At 37.4% G+C, this 15,211-nt stretch overlaps 1 non-coding gene across 1 annotated transcript; it reads right to left on the reverse strand.

The window, feature by feature from the left end:
- Window positions 1–10,196: 10,196 nt before the first annotated feature.
- Window positions 10,197–10,303, reverse strand: LOC141694713 (small nucleolar RNA R71). Its single transcript, XR_012563998.1, has one exon. It is a non-coding gene; the product is annotated as a small nucleolar RNA R71 (small nucleolar RNA).
- Window positions 10,304–15,211: the final 4,908 nt, after the last annotated feature.

Raw genomic sequence — 15,211 nt, forward strand, 5'->3', positions numbered from 1 at the left:
TTTAAATAAGATATACCATAGTTTAGAGTAAAGCTTTTTATGGATTATGATGAGATCATAATAGTGAGACCTAAAAAGATGATAACTCTAAACTTAAATAGTTCCTGGTCATAGGATTACTAACTGGTAATTAATAATCCGCAGAGATCCGTACATACTATGCTTGCTTCATTATGAAGGATGTCTGTTCTCATAGACATTTGTGTGGTGACACTATAGCTAGTATGTAGGTGCTTATTATGGAATAAGTTCACTGAACATGACTCGCACAGCTGAACAAATGATGGAGTTCACACACGTGTCAGTAGTTGTTCATATAGTGATAGTTGTACAAGTATCCTTAGACTTGAGGTCATCATAGTCATCTTGTGTACACTGAACTATGCTTTGGTTTAGTTCTTAGTCTCCAGGGACAATTATTAGGGCTCTTCCGGGTATAAGAATTTGTACACGAAGATAGTGTATGATCAATAAAGGATCTACCCCTTCCAGTGAAGGGAGCGAATGTTCAAGGCTGATCCACTTATGCTAGTTCAGGAATCTCTGGCCAGAGTAAATGAAATTAGAAAGGAGTTTCTAATTTGCATAGAACTACGCATAGTAAATGGTAAGCAAAGTTATTGAATTAGATAGGCTTGACACGAGATCCATGCCTTGTATTTAATCGGGACATTGTAGGGTAGAAGGAGTTTATTGTACGGTAACTATTCACTGACAGGTTCTTGGTATTCTAAGCAGTGAATTCATATTATCCGGATAGTCGCGATATGTTGAGAAGCATCACTCACGATGTAGAATAAATGTGATTAATTAATTAATCATATTTAATAAATTAGAGAATTTATATAAATAATGATAAAATAGTTTTATTATTATTTATTTCTACTACCGGCTTAATATTGAACCTATAGGGTCACACCATAAAAAGAGAATGATTTATTGGTGGAGGAATTAATTAATAATGGCTAATAATTATTTATTTGTGAAATAAATAATTATTTGGCAAATTTAATAATTGATTAAATGAGATTTAATTGATTATAAATTAATTAAGAAAAGTTCTTAATATTATTAATTAAGGATTTAATTTTTGGAAATTAAATCAAGAGAGAGAATTATTTCTAAAGTGTTTAGAAAAAGGATTAATGATTAAAAGGTGTTTTAATTATTAATGAGAATAATAAATGGGATAATAATAATATTTATAGGAAAATTTCAGCTGAAAATTTTGCCTATAAATACACTATTATAGACCCTAATTTTATTCTTACCCACATCGAACCCGAAAACCCAAAAAGTTTGGAAAACCAGATTCTCTCCACCTCCTCCTCCTCCTAAAAGTCGTTTTCTTGGTGGATACCGGTGGAGTGCTTCACACTTGAGGAGCAACTGCTAAGGATATCTGATCGTTGTCTCCAAATTGTTTTTAAAGGTTAGATTCGATCCCTCGAATTTTTATTCACGATTTATATGCTTTTATTTAGATTTTGTATGTGTAAAAGTGTTTTTCCATGCCCCCGCTGCGTTAAAAATCCAACAATGGTATCAGAGCATAGGTTGTATGCATATAGATCTGTGGTAAAAATTTCAGAATTTTATGTGCTTGTATGAATTAATTATGAGTTTTACAAGTTATATTATGGATTAATTTTGTCTGATGAGAAATCATTTCTCATAATAATTTTGATTGTTGATCTGGGTTCTACAAGTGTTGTAGATCGTCTGAGTATTTTTTCCATAATTTTAGGATGTATAGATTTTTTATTATGAATTTTTGAAGTTCTTAAAATTAAATTCGTAATTAATTAATCAAATATATATATATAATATGTTGTATATATATATATTATCTGCTATATCTGTACTGCTGTAATGTCTGTTGATTGCTGCTACACGGACAAAGAGAAGCACAGAGAAGACAGGTACAGGCACGCAAACCGAGGGAGAGAGAAGACGGCGACGTTCGAAAAACAAGGGGAGGACCGCGCGTCGACCACGCGCGCGTGGGGCTTACGCGCTGGCGTGCCACGCGCGGCGCGTGGAAGACACGCGCTGGTGACGTCAGCGTCAGGGTTCGGGCGCGTGGTGCGCGTGAAGCGCGTGGGTGCGCGTGGCGGAGTTCAGACACGCGCCTGACAGCGCGTGTGCGCGTGTTGGCGCGTGGGGAAACTTCTTTCGGCGCATGAGGGCGCGTGCGAGGTCAGATTAGGGCGATTTTGGTGCCGTTGGATTCGTCTTTTCGAGACGCTTCTAATGGTATATTATATGATATTTTATGAAATTATTTCGAACTGTTTATAGCTAACAGAAGTGTTTTTAAGCTGTTTTTAACTGTTTAAATTGCTTTTAAATGCTTCATGTGATACATAGAGATGTATAATTCTTAGACTAATGTGCTAGATGATATAACATGCCTACCTTGATGTTTATTCATGTTGATATATGTGATATATGCTTAGTTTATCATGCGATGATAGATTTAGGTGAACTTAAATGAACATAAGGCGTTTGTTAGACAATATAGTATAGTGAAATTATTTCATAACCTTAATAATAATATTATGAATACAATCATGAGATTCTTGTGTTTATGAAACACGTAATTGAATATGAATTTTCGATATGAGAGAAATGATGATTCTGTCAACAACAGATTTCTATCTGTAAGAAAGGGTTATTAAGTGACGCCTCTTGACAATGCTCCACCCGATCTGGGAATCATCTAATTATTGATTATTAATTTGAAATATTTAATTTAAAAGGAAGAATCTCTTTATAATATGATTATGATTGTAACGTAATATAATCCCTCTAAAATTAAATAATATCAAGTAGTAATTGGCCAATGATACAACGGGCTTGTGTCGGTCATAGCCTTCCAATATGGTAGAAAGTAGTTCTTATTTTTGAATCATTGTCGTTTCGTGCCACAGCCGAGGGCTTTGATTTCGAAATAAGAAATACTTGTCTATTACGTAGAGATGTGTACATTGAATAAGAATCTAAAGGTCGTTACGTGCCACAGCCGTGGGCCTTTGGGGACTGATTCAATTGTACGGAATGTTGGGTTAGACTTGACTTAGAATATTGAGTTTGTCGTGCCACAGCCGTGACTCAATTATTCAAGAGGCTAAAGTTTGATTAGGGAATAACATTAGATGTAATTGACAAGAGTTGTCTGCCTATTGAACATTACATGGCGTTTCGTGCCACAGCCGGGGTTGTGTAATGGAATGTAGGATCCCTATTCCCACTAGCATTATGAATGCTTAATTTTTCACGTAGGGGTTTGAATAAATTAGATAAACTAGTGGGAGCCACTTATGAATAAAGACCCGATTCATGTAGTGTTTTAAAATGAAATTGAATATTTGCTAAGTGTTGTTATGTGTTTATCATTTACAGATTTACTTTGTACGTTATGTCTTCTGCACTATCACTCAGGAGCATACTAGATACTCACAAATTGACTGGTCCTAATTATGCTGACTGGCTTCGAAACTTGAGAATTGTTCTCAGGATTGAGAAGCTGGAATACGTGATTGACTCACCTAAGCCTACTGAACCTGCTAGTGATGCACATAATGATGAACATGTTGTGGATCGTAAGTGGATAGATGATGCAAATATTGCTCAATGCATCATGCTAGCTTCCATGAACATTGAGCTACAGAAGCAACATGAGCATATGGATGCTCATACTATCCTCATGCATCTACAAGAGTTGTATGATGTGGCAGGGAGGATAGCTCGATATGAGATATCAAAGGAGCTGTTCGAGTGTAGGATGTCTGAGGGATCATCTGTGAATGACCATGTACTTAAGATGATCAATTTGATTGAACGTCTTGGACAACTTGGTTTTGCCATGGATGGGGAGCTGAGCCAAGACTTAGTCTTGCAATTGCTTCCGAGTTCATTCTCGCAGTTTGTTGTGAACTTTCACATGAATAAGTTGGATGTCAGCCTGCCTGAACTTCACAACATGTTGAAGACTGCAGAATCGAATTTTCCCCCTAAGAAGAGTTCTGTTCTTCTAATTGGTGAAGGTTCCAATCCTAAGAAAAGGAAGAGGAACTCTTCCAAGAAGAAGAAAGTAGGTGAGAAAATGCCGGTTCCACCAAAAGCTGAAGACCCCAAGAGCAAAGTTGTTTGCTTTCACTGTAACCAGGTGGGGCACTGGAAGAGGAATTGCAAGGTTTACCTTGCAGAATTGAAGAAGAAGGGTAGTGAGACTACCGCTTCTGATTCAGGTATGTTCATGATAGAAGTGAATATGTCATTTCTACTTGGGTATTAGATACCGCCTGTGGTTCTCATATCTGCAACTTGTTGCAGGGACCAAGGAGAAGTAGGACTCTTGAGGAAGAGGAGGTGATTCTACTGATGGAAATGGAGCAAGAGTTGCTGCTGAAGATGTAGAATCATTTCATTTACATATGCCTACGGGCAAGACTATTGTTTGAAATAATTGTTATTTTGTTCCCTTGATTGTGAGGAATATTATTCCCATGTTAGACTTGGATGGATTTTCATTTATTATTGAGAATAATGAATGTTCTATTCTTAGAGATAATATTCTTTATGGACGTGGTGCTTTAAATAATGGTCTGTATGTATGTGACATAATTTATTTCAGATTGAACAAACTAGTAAAAGAAAAGGGATGATGAAAATCTCACTTTATAGTGGCATTGCAGTCTCCATTTAGTAGACATGGAGAGAGTGCTGCAAATTTGCTAGGAATGGTACACACAGATGTATGTGCACCAATGTCTAAGCAAGCCATAGGTGGATTTTCATACTTCATTACTTTCATAGATGATAGATCTAGATTCGGATATGTGTTTGATGAAACACAAGTCTGAAGCCTTTGAAAAGTTCAAAGAGTATAAGTATGAAGTGGAGAAACAAACCAAACATAGTATTATAATTCTTCGATTAGATCGAGGTGGTGAATACTTTAATGGAGTGTTTCTAGATTATCTCAGAGTAAATGGTATAGTCTCCCAGTGGACTCCTCCAGATTGGTATCTGAAAGGAGAAATCGAACTTTGTTAGACATAGTTCGGTCCATGATGAGCTATGCAAATCTTCCAGTATTCCTATGGGTTATGCATTGGAAACCTCAACATATTTACTGAATAAGGTGCCTTCCAAAATCTGTTCCTCAAACTTCGTATGAGATATGGAGAGAAAGGAAACCGAGTCTTAAATACGTTAAGATTTGGGGATGTCCAGCTTATGTCAAGTAAGTTGACCCAGATAAGCTGGAATATAGATCCGTAAAATGTAGTTTTGTGGGATATCCTAAAGAGACTTTAGGGTATTACTTTTACACCGATCATCGGGTGTTTATCTCTAGACATGCTACCTTCTTGGAAAAGGAGTTTATCCTTGAAGGAAATAGTGGGAGCAATGTTGAACTTGATGAAGTTCAAGAAGCACAAACTACTACAGATCGAGTGGAAACACTTGTTCTGACTGAACAACCTTTTATGGAACAGCCCATTCATAGATCAGGGAGAGTGTCTCGCCAACCTGAGAGGTATTATGGCCTTGTCATTGAGAATGACAATGAGTTGTCGATCATTGATGATGACGACCCTGTGACCTATAATGAGGCTATGAGTAGTGTTGACTCAGAGAAATGGCATAGTGCCATGAAATCCAGAATGGAATCTATGTATACGGTATACAAAAGATAGATTAGAGCAGATGGCCAGGTGGAGACCTTTAAGGCCAGGCTTTTGGGAAAAGGATTCAAACAAAGGCAATGGATTGACTTTGATGAAACCTTTTACCTGTAGCCCTGTTAAAATCAGTTCGGATTTTGCTTGCGATTGCTGCTTACTACGACTATGTGATCTGGCATATAGCCAGATGGTTTTCTTTCCAAGGGAAATGAAAACCTAGTGTGTAAGCTACTGTGAACCATATGTGGTTTAAAGCAAGCTTCTCGAAGATGGAACATTCATTTTGATGAGACAATCAAAGAGTTTGATTTTATCAAAAATGCAGATGAACCATGCGTCTACAAAAGGGTTAGTGGGAGCGCGGTAACATTTCTTGTATTGTATTGAAAAAGAGTTGACACACATAATAACATAGCAGACCCACTCACAAAGCTACTTTATGAAAGTCACTTTGATCGTCATAAAGACAAGATGGGTATTAGATACCAGAGTGATTAGCTTTAGTACAACTGGGAGATTGAAAGGAATATGTCCTAAGTCCAATCGTGTATTAGGATTTAGGAATAACTTTTATGTAATCTGTTTTGATTTCATTGATATTAATAAAGACTTGTTTTGTTTTTATTACGGGCTTTATCTATTTAAGTGTTTAAATAAGATATACCATAGTTTAGAGTAAAGCTTTTTATGGATTATGATGAGATCATAATAGTGAGACCTAAAAAGATGATAACTCTAAACTTAAATAGTTCCTGGTCATAGGATTACTAACTGGTAATTAATAATCCGCAGAGATCCGTACATACTATGCTTGCTTCATTATGAAGGATGTCTGTTCTCATAGACATTTGTGTGGTGACACTATAGCTAGTATGTAGGTGCTTATTATGGAATAAGTTCACTGAACATGACTCGCACAGCTGAACAACTGATGGAGTTCACACACGTGTCAGCAGTTGTTCATATAGTGATAGTTGTACAAGTATCCTTAGACTTGAGGTCATCATAGTCATCTTGTGTACACTGAACTATGCTTTGGTTTAGTTATTAGTCTCCAGGGACAATTATTAGGGCTCTTCTGGGTATAGGAATTTGTACACGAAGATAGTGTATGATCAATAAAGGATCTACCCCTTCCAGTGAAGGGAGCAAATGTTCAAGGCTGATCCACTTATGCTAGTTCAGGAATCTCTGGCCAGAGTAAATGAAATTAGAAAGGAGTTTCTAATTTGCATAGAACTACGCATAGTAAATGGTAAGCAAAGTGATTGAATTAGATAGGCTTGACACGAGATCCATGCCTTGTATTTAATCGGGACATTGTAGGGTAGAAGGAGTTTATTGTACGGTAACTATTCACTGACAGGTTCTTGGTATTCTAAGCAGTGAATTCATATTATCCGGATAGTCGCGATATGTTGAGAAGCATCACTCACGATGTAGAATAAATGTGATTAATTAATTAATCATATTTAATAAATTAGAGAATTTATATAAATAATGATAAAATAGTTTTATTATTATTTATTTCTACTACCGGCTTAATATTGAACCTACATGGTCACACCATAAAAAGAGAATGATTTATTGGTGGAGGAATTAATTAATAATGGCTAATAATTATTTATTTGTGAAATAAATAATTATTTGGCAAATTTAATAATTGATTAAATGAGATTTAATTGATTATAAATTAATTAAGAAAAGTTCTTAATATTATTAATTAAGGATTTAATTTTTGGAAATTAAATCAAGAGAGAGAATTATTTCTAAAGTGTTTAGAAAAAGGATTAATGATTAAAAGGTGTTTTAATTATTAATGAGAATAATAAATGGGATAATAATAATAATATTTATGGAAAAATTTCAGCTGAAAATTTTGCCTATAAATACACTATTATAGACCCTAATTTTATTCTTACCCACATCGAACCCGAAAACCCAAAAAGTTTGGAAAACCAGATTCTCTCCACCTCCTCCTCCTCCTAAAAGTCGTTTTCTTGGTGGATACCGGTGGAGTGCTTCACACTTGAGGAGCAACTGCTAAGGATCTCTGATCGTTGTCTCCAAATTGTTTTTAAAGGTTAGATTCGATCCCTCGAATTTTTATTCACGATTTATATGCTTTTATTTGGATTTTGTATGTGTAAAAGTGTTTTGCCATGCCCCCGCTGCGTTAAAAATCCAACAAAGGCCCATAGAGATCACATGTGAGGGTAAAGGTGCCTTTGCACCTACTCGTAAGAAGGTATTTCCTCGCGACATGTTAATTATGAGGCCAACTGGCCTCAAGCCATGATTGATGGTCCAGGGTTTTATGGGTCAAACGAAACCCTAACACATCTAGAGGTAATTTGTTCTGCAAGAATTACATGTGCCTTGAACACTTTTAAGTAGGGTATCTACGCCTCTTATTTGAGGTTGAGAAACAGTTTGTATTAGAGAGAATATACGTATTTTCTCTGGCATACTGGTAAGTGGATTTTATATTTACTTGGAACGCTTTATATCGGCTTAAGTTGGTATTTTGAACTCAAGTATTCGGTGTTTTTGATGTGTTTTGTATTGAGTCATGCACTAGTCAGATGTGGAAATGAGCTTTTAAATGATTATAAGTTTGATAAGAGATCAGGGAAGGAGTCGTGGAAGTTTGTACGAAGGACGGGGCGCAAAAAGAAGAAAGCTACTGAAATTCTACAGAAAGCAGGCGTGCCCGCACCCAAAGGAGCACGCCCGTGCCCTATTTGTTAGATACAGAGCGCACTCGTGCCTGTTCAAGCGTGCCCGCACCAACAAAATTCTGCAGAATCCTGATTTGATTATAATTTGGTTATTGCGAGAGTCCAGGTCAACCAGGGCTATATATAAAGAAAAGAAGACGTTTTTAAGAACAAGGAAGCCAGGGAGAATATAAAGAAGACCTAAAGCACACAAGACGACTAAGGAGAAGAAGATTTACTTTTCACTTTTGTATTCTTCGGTTTAATAGATACTTCTGGATGCTTGTTTTTGATTTGTTCTAAACCCTAGTACCTTTATATTATCTCATAGTATTCTGAACTTATTTATTATCACGTTTTCATTGGAACCCATGGTGACGATGTGTTCGATCATGAACTAATCATTGTCATGGGGTTCTAGCGGATTTATTTATGGATTTCAATAGTTGATTGTTCTAAATCGTGAGTGTGTGGTGATTTATGATTTCCTAGTATGGCTGTACTTATTCTTCTTAGATGCGTAGCTAACATCCAAGTCGTTTATTAATATTTATTGAAGCGAAAGTGGATATAGAGATTTAGAACTTGTCAAGCTAGCATAGGTTTATGCATGTTGTCATGCATGATTCGCAGTGTAATTTTAACCATCTTATGTTGTCCTATGTAATCTCAATAGATAACTTGCTCATTAAACCGTTATGTTTTCAAATCTTATAGACATATAGGCTATAAGCATAATTGATGTCCGCTCAACTTCTATCTTATTTGTGGATGTTTAGTAGTAGGGTATACGTATATCGAAAGATAGTGTATACTAATTTTATGTTATCTGATTAGTTGTCATCACCATCACATGCTAGAATTAAAGGCATAAACTCTGAATGAAGTATTTAATGAAGTTAGAATCCCATGTTTTATCTCATATAAGTAAATTAGTTTTATTCTCTTAGTTAATGCATGCTAGTATAATCACTTTAATTAGTTAATCAACTCAAAATTGATACTTATCTTAGCAGTGAATAATAACCGTACATTATTGCATAAGTGCATATTCTGTTTAAACCAGTCTATGTGGGAACAAACTTACCTTAATCTTATACTACTTGTGATCGCGTACGCTTGCGTTGTTTTATGCGAACAAGTTTTTGTCGCCGCTGTCGGGGATCGGTGTTAAATTTAGTTTATGTGCTTATCATCAGTGGTCGTTAAAGTTCACTGACTCAGATTATTTTCTTACAAGGTTTACTTTGTTCACGTGTTTCAGGTACTCTAGAGAGCGTGTATACGAACACGTTCTCAATCTCATAAGGAAAAACTAGACGAAGTTAAAGAAGAGGAAAAATAAGTTTTTGAAGAAGTTGAAAAAGTTGAAGAAGAAGTTTTTGTTGCATTGGGAGAACTAATAGCAGAAACGAAAGCATTGAAGGATTATTCTCAACCGAAAATCAATGACATTCAGTCTAACATTGTTAGACCAGCCATTGCAGCTAATACCTTTAAAATCAAGCCTGAAACGATTCAAATGGTACAGAATTCAGTCCAGTTTGGGGGTTCTCTAATGGAAGATCCCAATATGCACATTAGGGATTTTATCGAGATTTACGACACCTTCAAGTTCAACGGTGTTTCAGAAGATGCTATGAAACTGCGAATTTTCCCATTTTCTTTTAGGGATAAAGCTAAGAGATGGTTGCACTCTCTACCAGCAGGTTCTATTATGACATGTGAGGATCTTGCTCAAAAATTTCTTACTAAATTCTTCCCCATGGAAAAAACAGTTACAATCATAAATGCTCTGACCCAATTTGCGCATCAATCAGGTGAATCTCTATGTGAAGCTTGGGAGTGCTACAAGGAGATGCTTAGGAAGTGTCCTCATCATGGAATGCCTGATTGGATGGTAATCAATTACTTTTATAATAGTTTGGGAGCACATTCGAGACCCATGCTAGATACAACATCAGTTGGAGCCTTATGGGCTAAGTGCTATGGGGAAGCTTATGAGCTAATTGAAATGATGGATGCTAATGAATATCTGAACCCAAGTCAGAGACTGCCACAAGGTAAGGTAGCAGGAATTATGGAGGTGGATACAGCTACGTCTATCACTGCTCAGCTCAAAGTGTTGACTATGAAGGTCAATTCTCTGGCCAACTATGATGTTCATCAGATAACTAGTGTTTGTGAGCTTTGTGCAGGTTCGCATGCGACGGAGCAATGTGCTATATCAAGTGAATCATCTCAGTTTGTGAGCAACTTTCAGAGGTTGCAACAACTAGTTTCTGCCACTTATCATCCTAACAACCACAACCATCATAACTTCAGTTAGGGCAATAATCAGGGTGGTATGTAACAGTCTTACTAGCATTTTGGAAACAAGCCTTTCAATCCTCCTGGTTTTCAGCAACAGTTTGCACCAAGGAAACAATGTCAGCCATAGGGAATGCAACAACAATCTCATGGAGGTGCAAATGAAAAATCTGAATTGGAGGAGTTGAGGCTGATGTGTAAAAGCCAAACGGTTTCAATCAAAACTCCGGAGAATCAAATAGGGAAAATTGCCAATGCTTTATTGAACCAACCACAATGAACTCTTCCTAGTGATACAGAAGCTAATCCAGGAAAGAGGGAAGTCAAGGAACAATTGAAGGCAATCACCTTGAGGTCTGGAAAGGTCGCTAGCCCTAAAAATCATCAAAATGTAGAATCTGAAAAATTTCTCTAGAAGGTGGGCACGCCCGTGCCCTTATCAAGCGCGCCCGCGCCCTTGCTAACTTCAGAAAATGCAATTCTTGAGGAAACAACTGATCAGAAGAGGGTCGAAGCGGAAACGAAGAAGACTTCTACTGAAAAAACTACTCTTGAGCAAAATACAGGAGATAAACAAGTCTATCCGCCTCCTCCATATCCTAAAAGACTTCAGAAGCAGAAGTTCGATAAACAATTTGCCAAGTTTCTGGAGGTTTTCAAGAAATTGCATATTAACATACCTTTTGCGAAAGGTCTAGAACAAATGCCGAGCTATGTTAAGTTCATTAAGGGTATTCTTTCTCAGAAGCTTAAACTTGAGGAGTTGGAAACCGTTGCTCTAACGGAAGAGTGCAGTGCTGTGCTGTAACAGAAACTACCTGATAAAATTAAAGATCCAGAAAGCTTCACGATATCATGCACTGTTGAAAACTTATCTTTTGACAAGTGCTTGTGTGACTTGAGAGCTAGCATCAATCTGATGCCATTGTCTGCCTTCAAGAAACTTGGTCTGCATGATCCAAAACCTGTAAACATGTCCTTACAACTGGCTGATCGATCCATCACTTATCCGCGAGGTGTAGTGGAGGATGTATTGGTTAAGGTGGACAAACTCATCTACCCTGCTGATTTTGTCATTCTGGACCTTGAGGAAGATAAGAAGATTCCCGTTATCTTGGGGAGACCATTCTTAGCTACTGGCCAAACTCTGATCGATGTGCAGAAGGGTGAGCTTACTATGAGGGTTCAGGATCAGGACGTTACCTTTAATATCTTCAATGCAATGAAATTCCATACTGATGAAGAGGAGTGCTTTAAAGTAGAGTTATTCGACTCTGTAGTGAATTTGTAGCTTGATCAATTGCTAAGGACTGACGCCTTAGAGAGAGCCTTAACAGGGGAATCTGATAGTGAAGATAAAGAAGGGGAAGAGCAACTGCAGTATTTGAATGCATCTCCATGGAAAAGGAGATTGGACTTGCCATTTGAGTCTCTTGGATTATCAAAGCTTAAAAATTCTCAGGAGCGTCTCAAACCATCTATTGAGGAAGCTCCCACACTTGAACTAAAACCATTGCCTGATCACTTGAGGTATGCATTTTTATGTGATGCATCTACTTTTCCTGTTATTATCACATCTGACCTTTCAGGTAGTGATGAAGACAAACTCTTGAGAATTCTGAGAGAGTTTAAATCATCAATCAGATGGACTATAGCAGATATCAAGGGAATCAGCCCTTCTTATTGCATGCATAAAATTCTGCTTGAGGAAGGAAGTAAACTAACCGTTGAACAACAGAGAAGACTCATTCATATCATGAAAGAGGTAGTGAAGAAAGAAATTCTTAAATGGCTGGATGCATGAATCATCTATCCTATTTCTGATAGTTCATGGATGAGCCCAGTGCAGTGTGTGCCTAAAAAAGGAGGCATTATAATTGTTGTTAATGAAAAAAATGAGCTCATTCCTACTCGGACAGTCACGGGATGGAGAATATGCATGGATTATCGGAAGATAAATAAAGCCACCAGGAAGGATCACTTCCCACTTTCATTCATTAATCAAATGCTTGACAGGTTGATTGGCCATGAGTATTATTGTCTTCTGGATGGGTATTCGGGCTATAATCAGATTTGCATTGCCCCAGAAGATCAAGAGAAGACCACTTTTACTTGTCATTTGGGCACTTTCACTTTCCGTCGAGTTTCTTTCGGACTTTGTGGTGCACCTGCTACTTTTCAGAGATGCATGGTGGCCATATTCTCAAACATGATTGGTACTAATGTGGAGGTGTTCATGGATGACTTTTTTGTGTTTGGGACTTCTTATAATGAGTGTTTGCATAATATTGGCTTGGTGTTGAAAAGATGCGTTGAGACCAATCTGGTGCTCAACTGGGAAAAATGTCACTTCATGGTGCAACAGGGTATCATTCTTGGGCACAAGGTATCTAGAAAAGGTCTTGAAGTAGATAAGGCCAAGGTGGGGGTTATTGAAAATCTTCCTCCACCAATTTCAGTTAAAGGAGTCCGCAGTTTTCTTGGTCATGCGGGTTTTAATCGGTGATTCATCAAAGACTTCTCCAAAATCTCTAAACCCTTGTGCAATCTGTTGGAGAAGGATGTGCCCTTCAAATTTGATAAAGAATTTTTGTCTACTTTCGAGAGTTTGACTACATCACATGTTATTACTGCACCTGATTGGAATGAGCCATTCAAGATGATGTGTGATGCTAGTGATTTTACAGTTGGAGTTGTTCTTGGCCAGAGAAAGAAGAACATTTTTCATGTGTTTTAATATGCTAATAAAACCCTTAATGGTACTCAGCTGAATTACACTACTACAGAGAACGAGCTTTTGGCAATTGTCCACGGTTTTGAGAAATTTCGATCTTATTTGCTTGCGACAAAAGTGACTGTTTACACTGATCATGCTGATATTCAATATTTGTTCTCGAAGAAAGATTCAAAACCTCGATTGATTCGATGGGTTCTCTTGCTACAGGAATTTGACAGGAAAGGTACAGAAAATCAGGTAGCGGATCATTTATCACGTTTGGAAGATCAAGGCAAAGCTTCACAAGAATAGACGTTGATCAATGAATCTTTTCCAGATGAGCAACTTTTTAGGGTACAAGGAGAAGAACCATGGTTTGCAGATATTGTGAACTATCTTGTGAGTAATGTTATTCCCCTGAACTATCTTATGCTCAAAGAAAGAAGTTTCTACATGCTATGAAGTGGTATCGATGGGATGAGCCGTTCTTGTTTAGACAGGGGCAGATCAGATTATCAGGTATGCATTCCGTATAGTGTGACAGGGGGTATCTTGCGAGACTGTCATTCTACTATGTATGGTGGCCATTATGGTGGAGAGATGACAGCTGTCCGTATCCTTCAAGCGGGATTTTTCTGGCCTACTGTGTTTAAAGATGCTCATAAGTTCGTGTTGAGATGTGATCGCTGCCAACGAGTTGGAAATATGTCCAAGAGAGACGAGATGCCTCTCAATGTGCTTCTCGAAGTTGAGATTTTCGATATTTGGGGAATCGACATGGGGCCATTTATCTCATCATGCAATAATCAATATATTCTATTGGCGGTGGATTATGTGTCTAAATGGGTTGAGGTTAAAGCTTTTCCAACCAACAATGCTAAGGTGGTGATCAATTTTCTTCATAAGCAGATATTCATATGTTTCGGTACTCCAAGGGTCATAATCAGTGATGAAGAATCGCATTTCTGCAATAAAAAATTTACTGCATTAATGGAAAGATATCATGTGAATCATCGTATGGCCACAGCTTATCATCCTCAAACTAATGGGCAAGCTGAAGTCTCTAATCGAGAGATCAAGCGAATCTTGGAGAAGGTTGTGAGTCCGTCAAGGAAATATTGGTCTTTGAGGCTAGATGAAGTTGTTTGGGCCTATAGAACAACATTAAAGACTCCTCTAGGCATGTCTCCTTTCCAGTTGGTATATGGTAAGACGTGTCATTTTCCTGCAGAGCTAGAACATAAAGCATATTGGGCTTTGAAGAAGTTGAATCTTGACATGGAAGCTGCTGGAGAAAAGAGAATGCTCCAACTTAATGAACTTGATGAATTTCATCTACAGGCTTATAAGAACAACAAGTCATACAAGGAGAAGGTCAAGAGATGGCATGATAAGAGGTTAGTGCACAAGTCATTTGTGCCTGGTCAGCAAGTTCTATTGTTCAACTCTCATCTTCGACTTTTTTCAGGAAAGCTTAAGTCACGGTGCTCAGGTCCGTTCATTGTTAAAACTGTGTTTCCACATGGAGTTTTGGAAATTTTTGATATGCATTCGGACCAAGCGTTCAAAGTAAATGGTCAGAGGTTGAAGCATTATTATGGGGATACGGCGAACCGTGAGGTGGTGAGCGTCGTTCTTGCGACAACTTGATTTTGAAGTTTCACGTCAAGCTAAAGACATAAAACAAGCGCTTCGTGGGAGGCAACCCATGCATTTGTTGTATTTTTGCTGAAGAAAAAAACAAAAAAAAATTAAAAACTGAATTTTTT

The sequence above is a fragment of the Apium graveolens genome, chromosome 10, assembly GCF_009905375.1.
Source record: "Apium graveolens cultivar Ventura chromosome 10, ASM990537v1, whole genome shotgun sequence".
NCBI lineage: Eukaryota > Viridiplantae > Streptophyta > Magnoliopsida > Apiales > Apiaceae > Apium > Apium graveolens.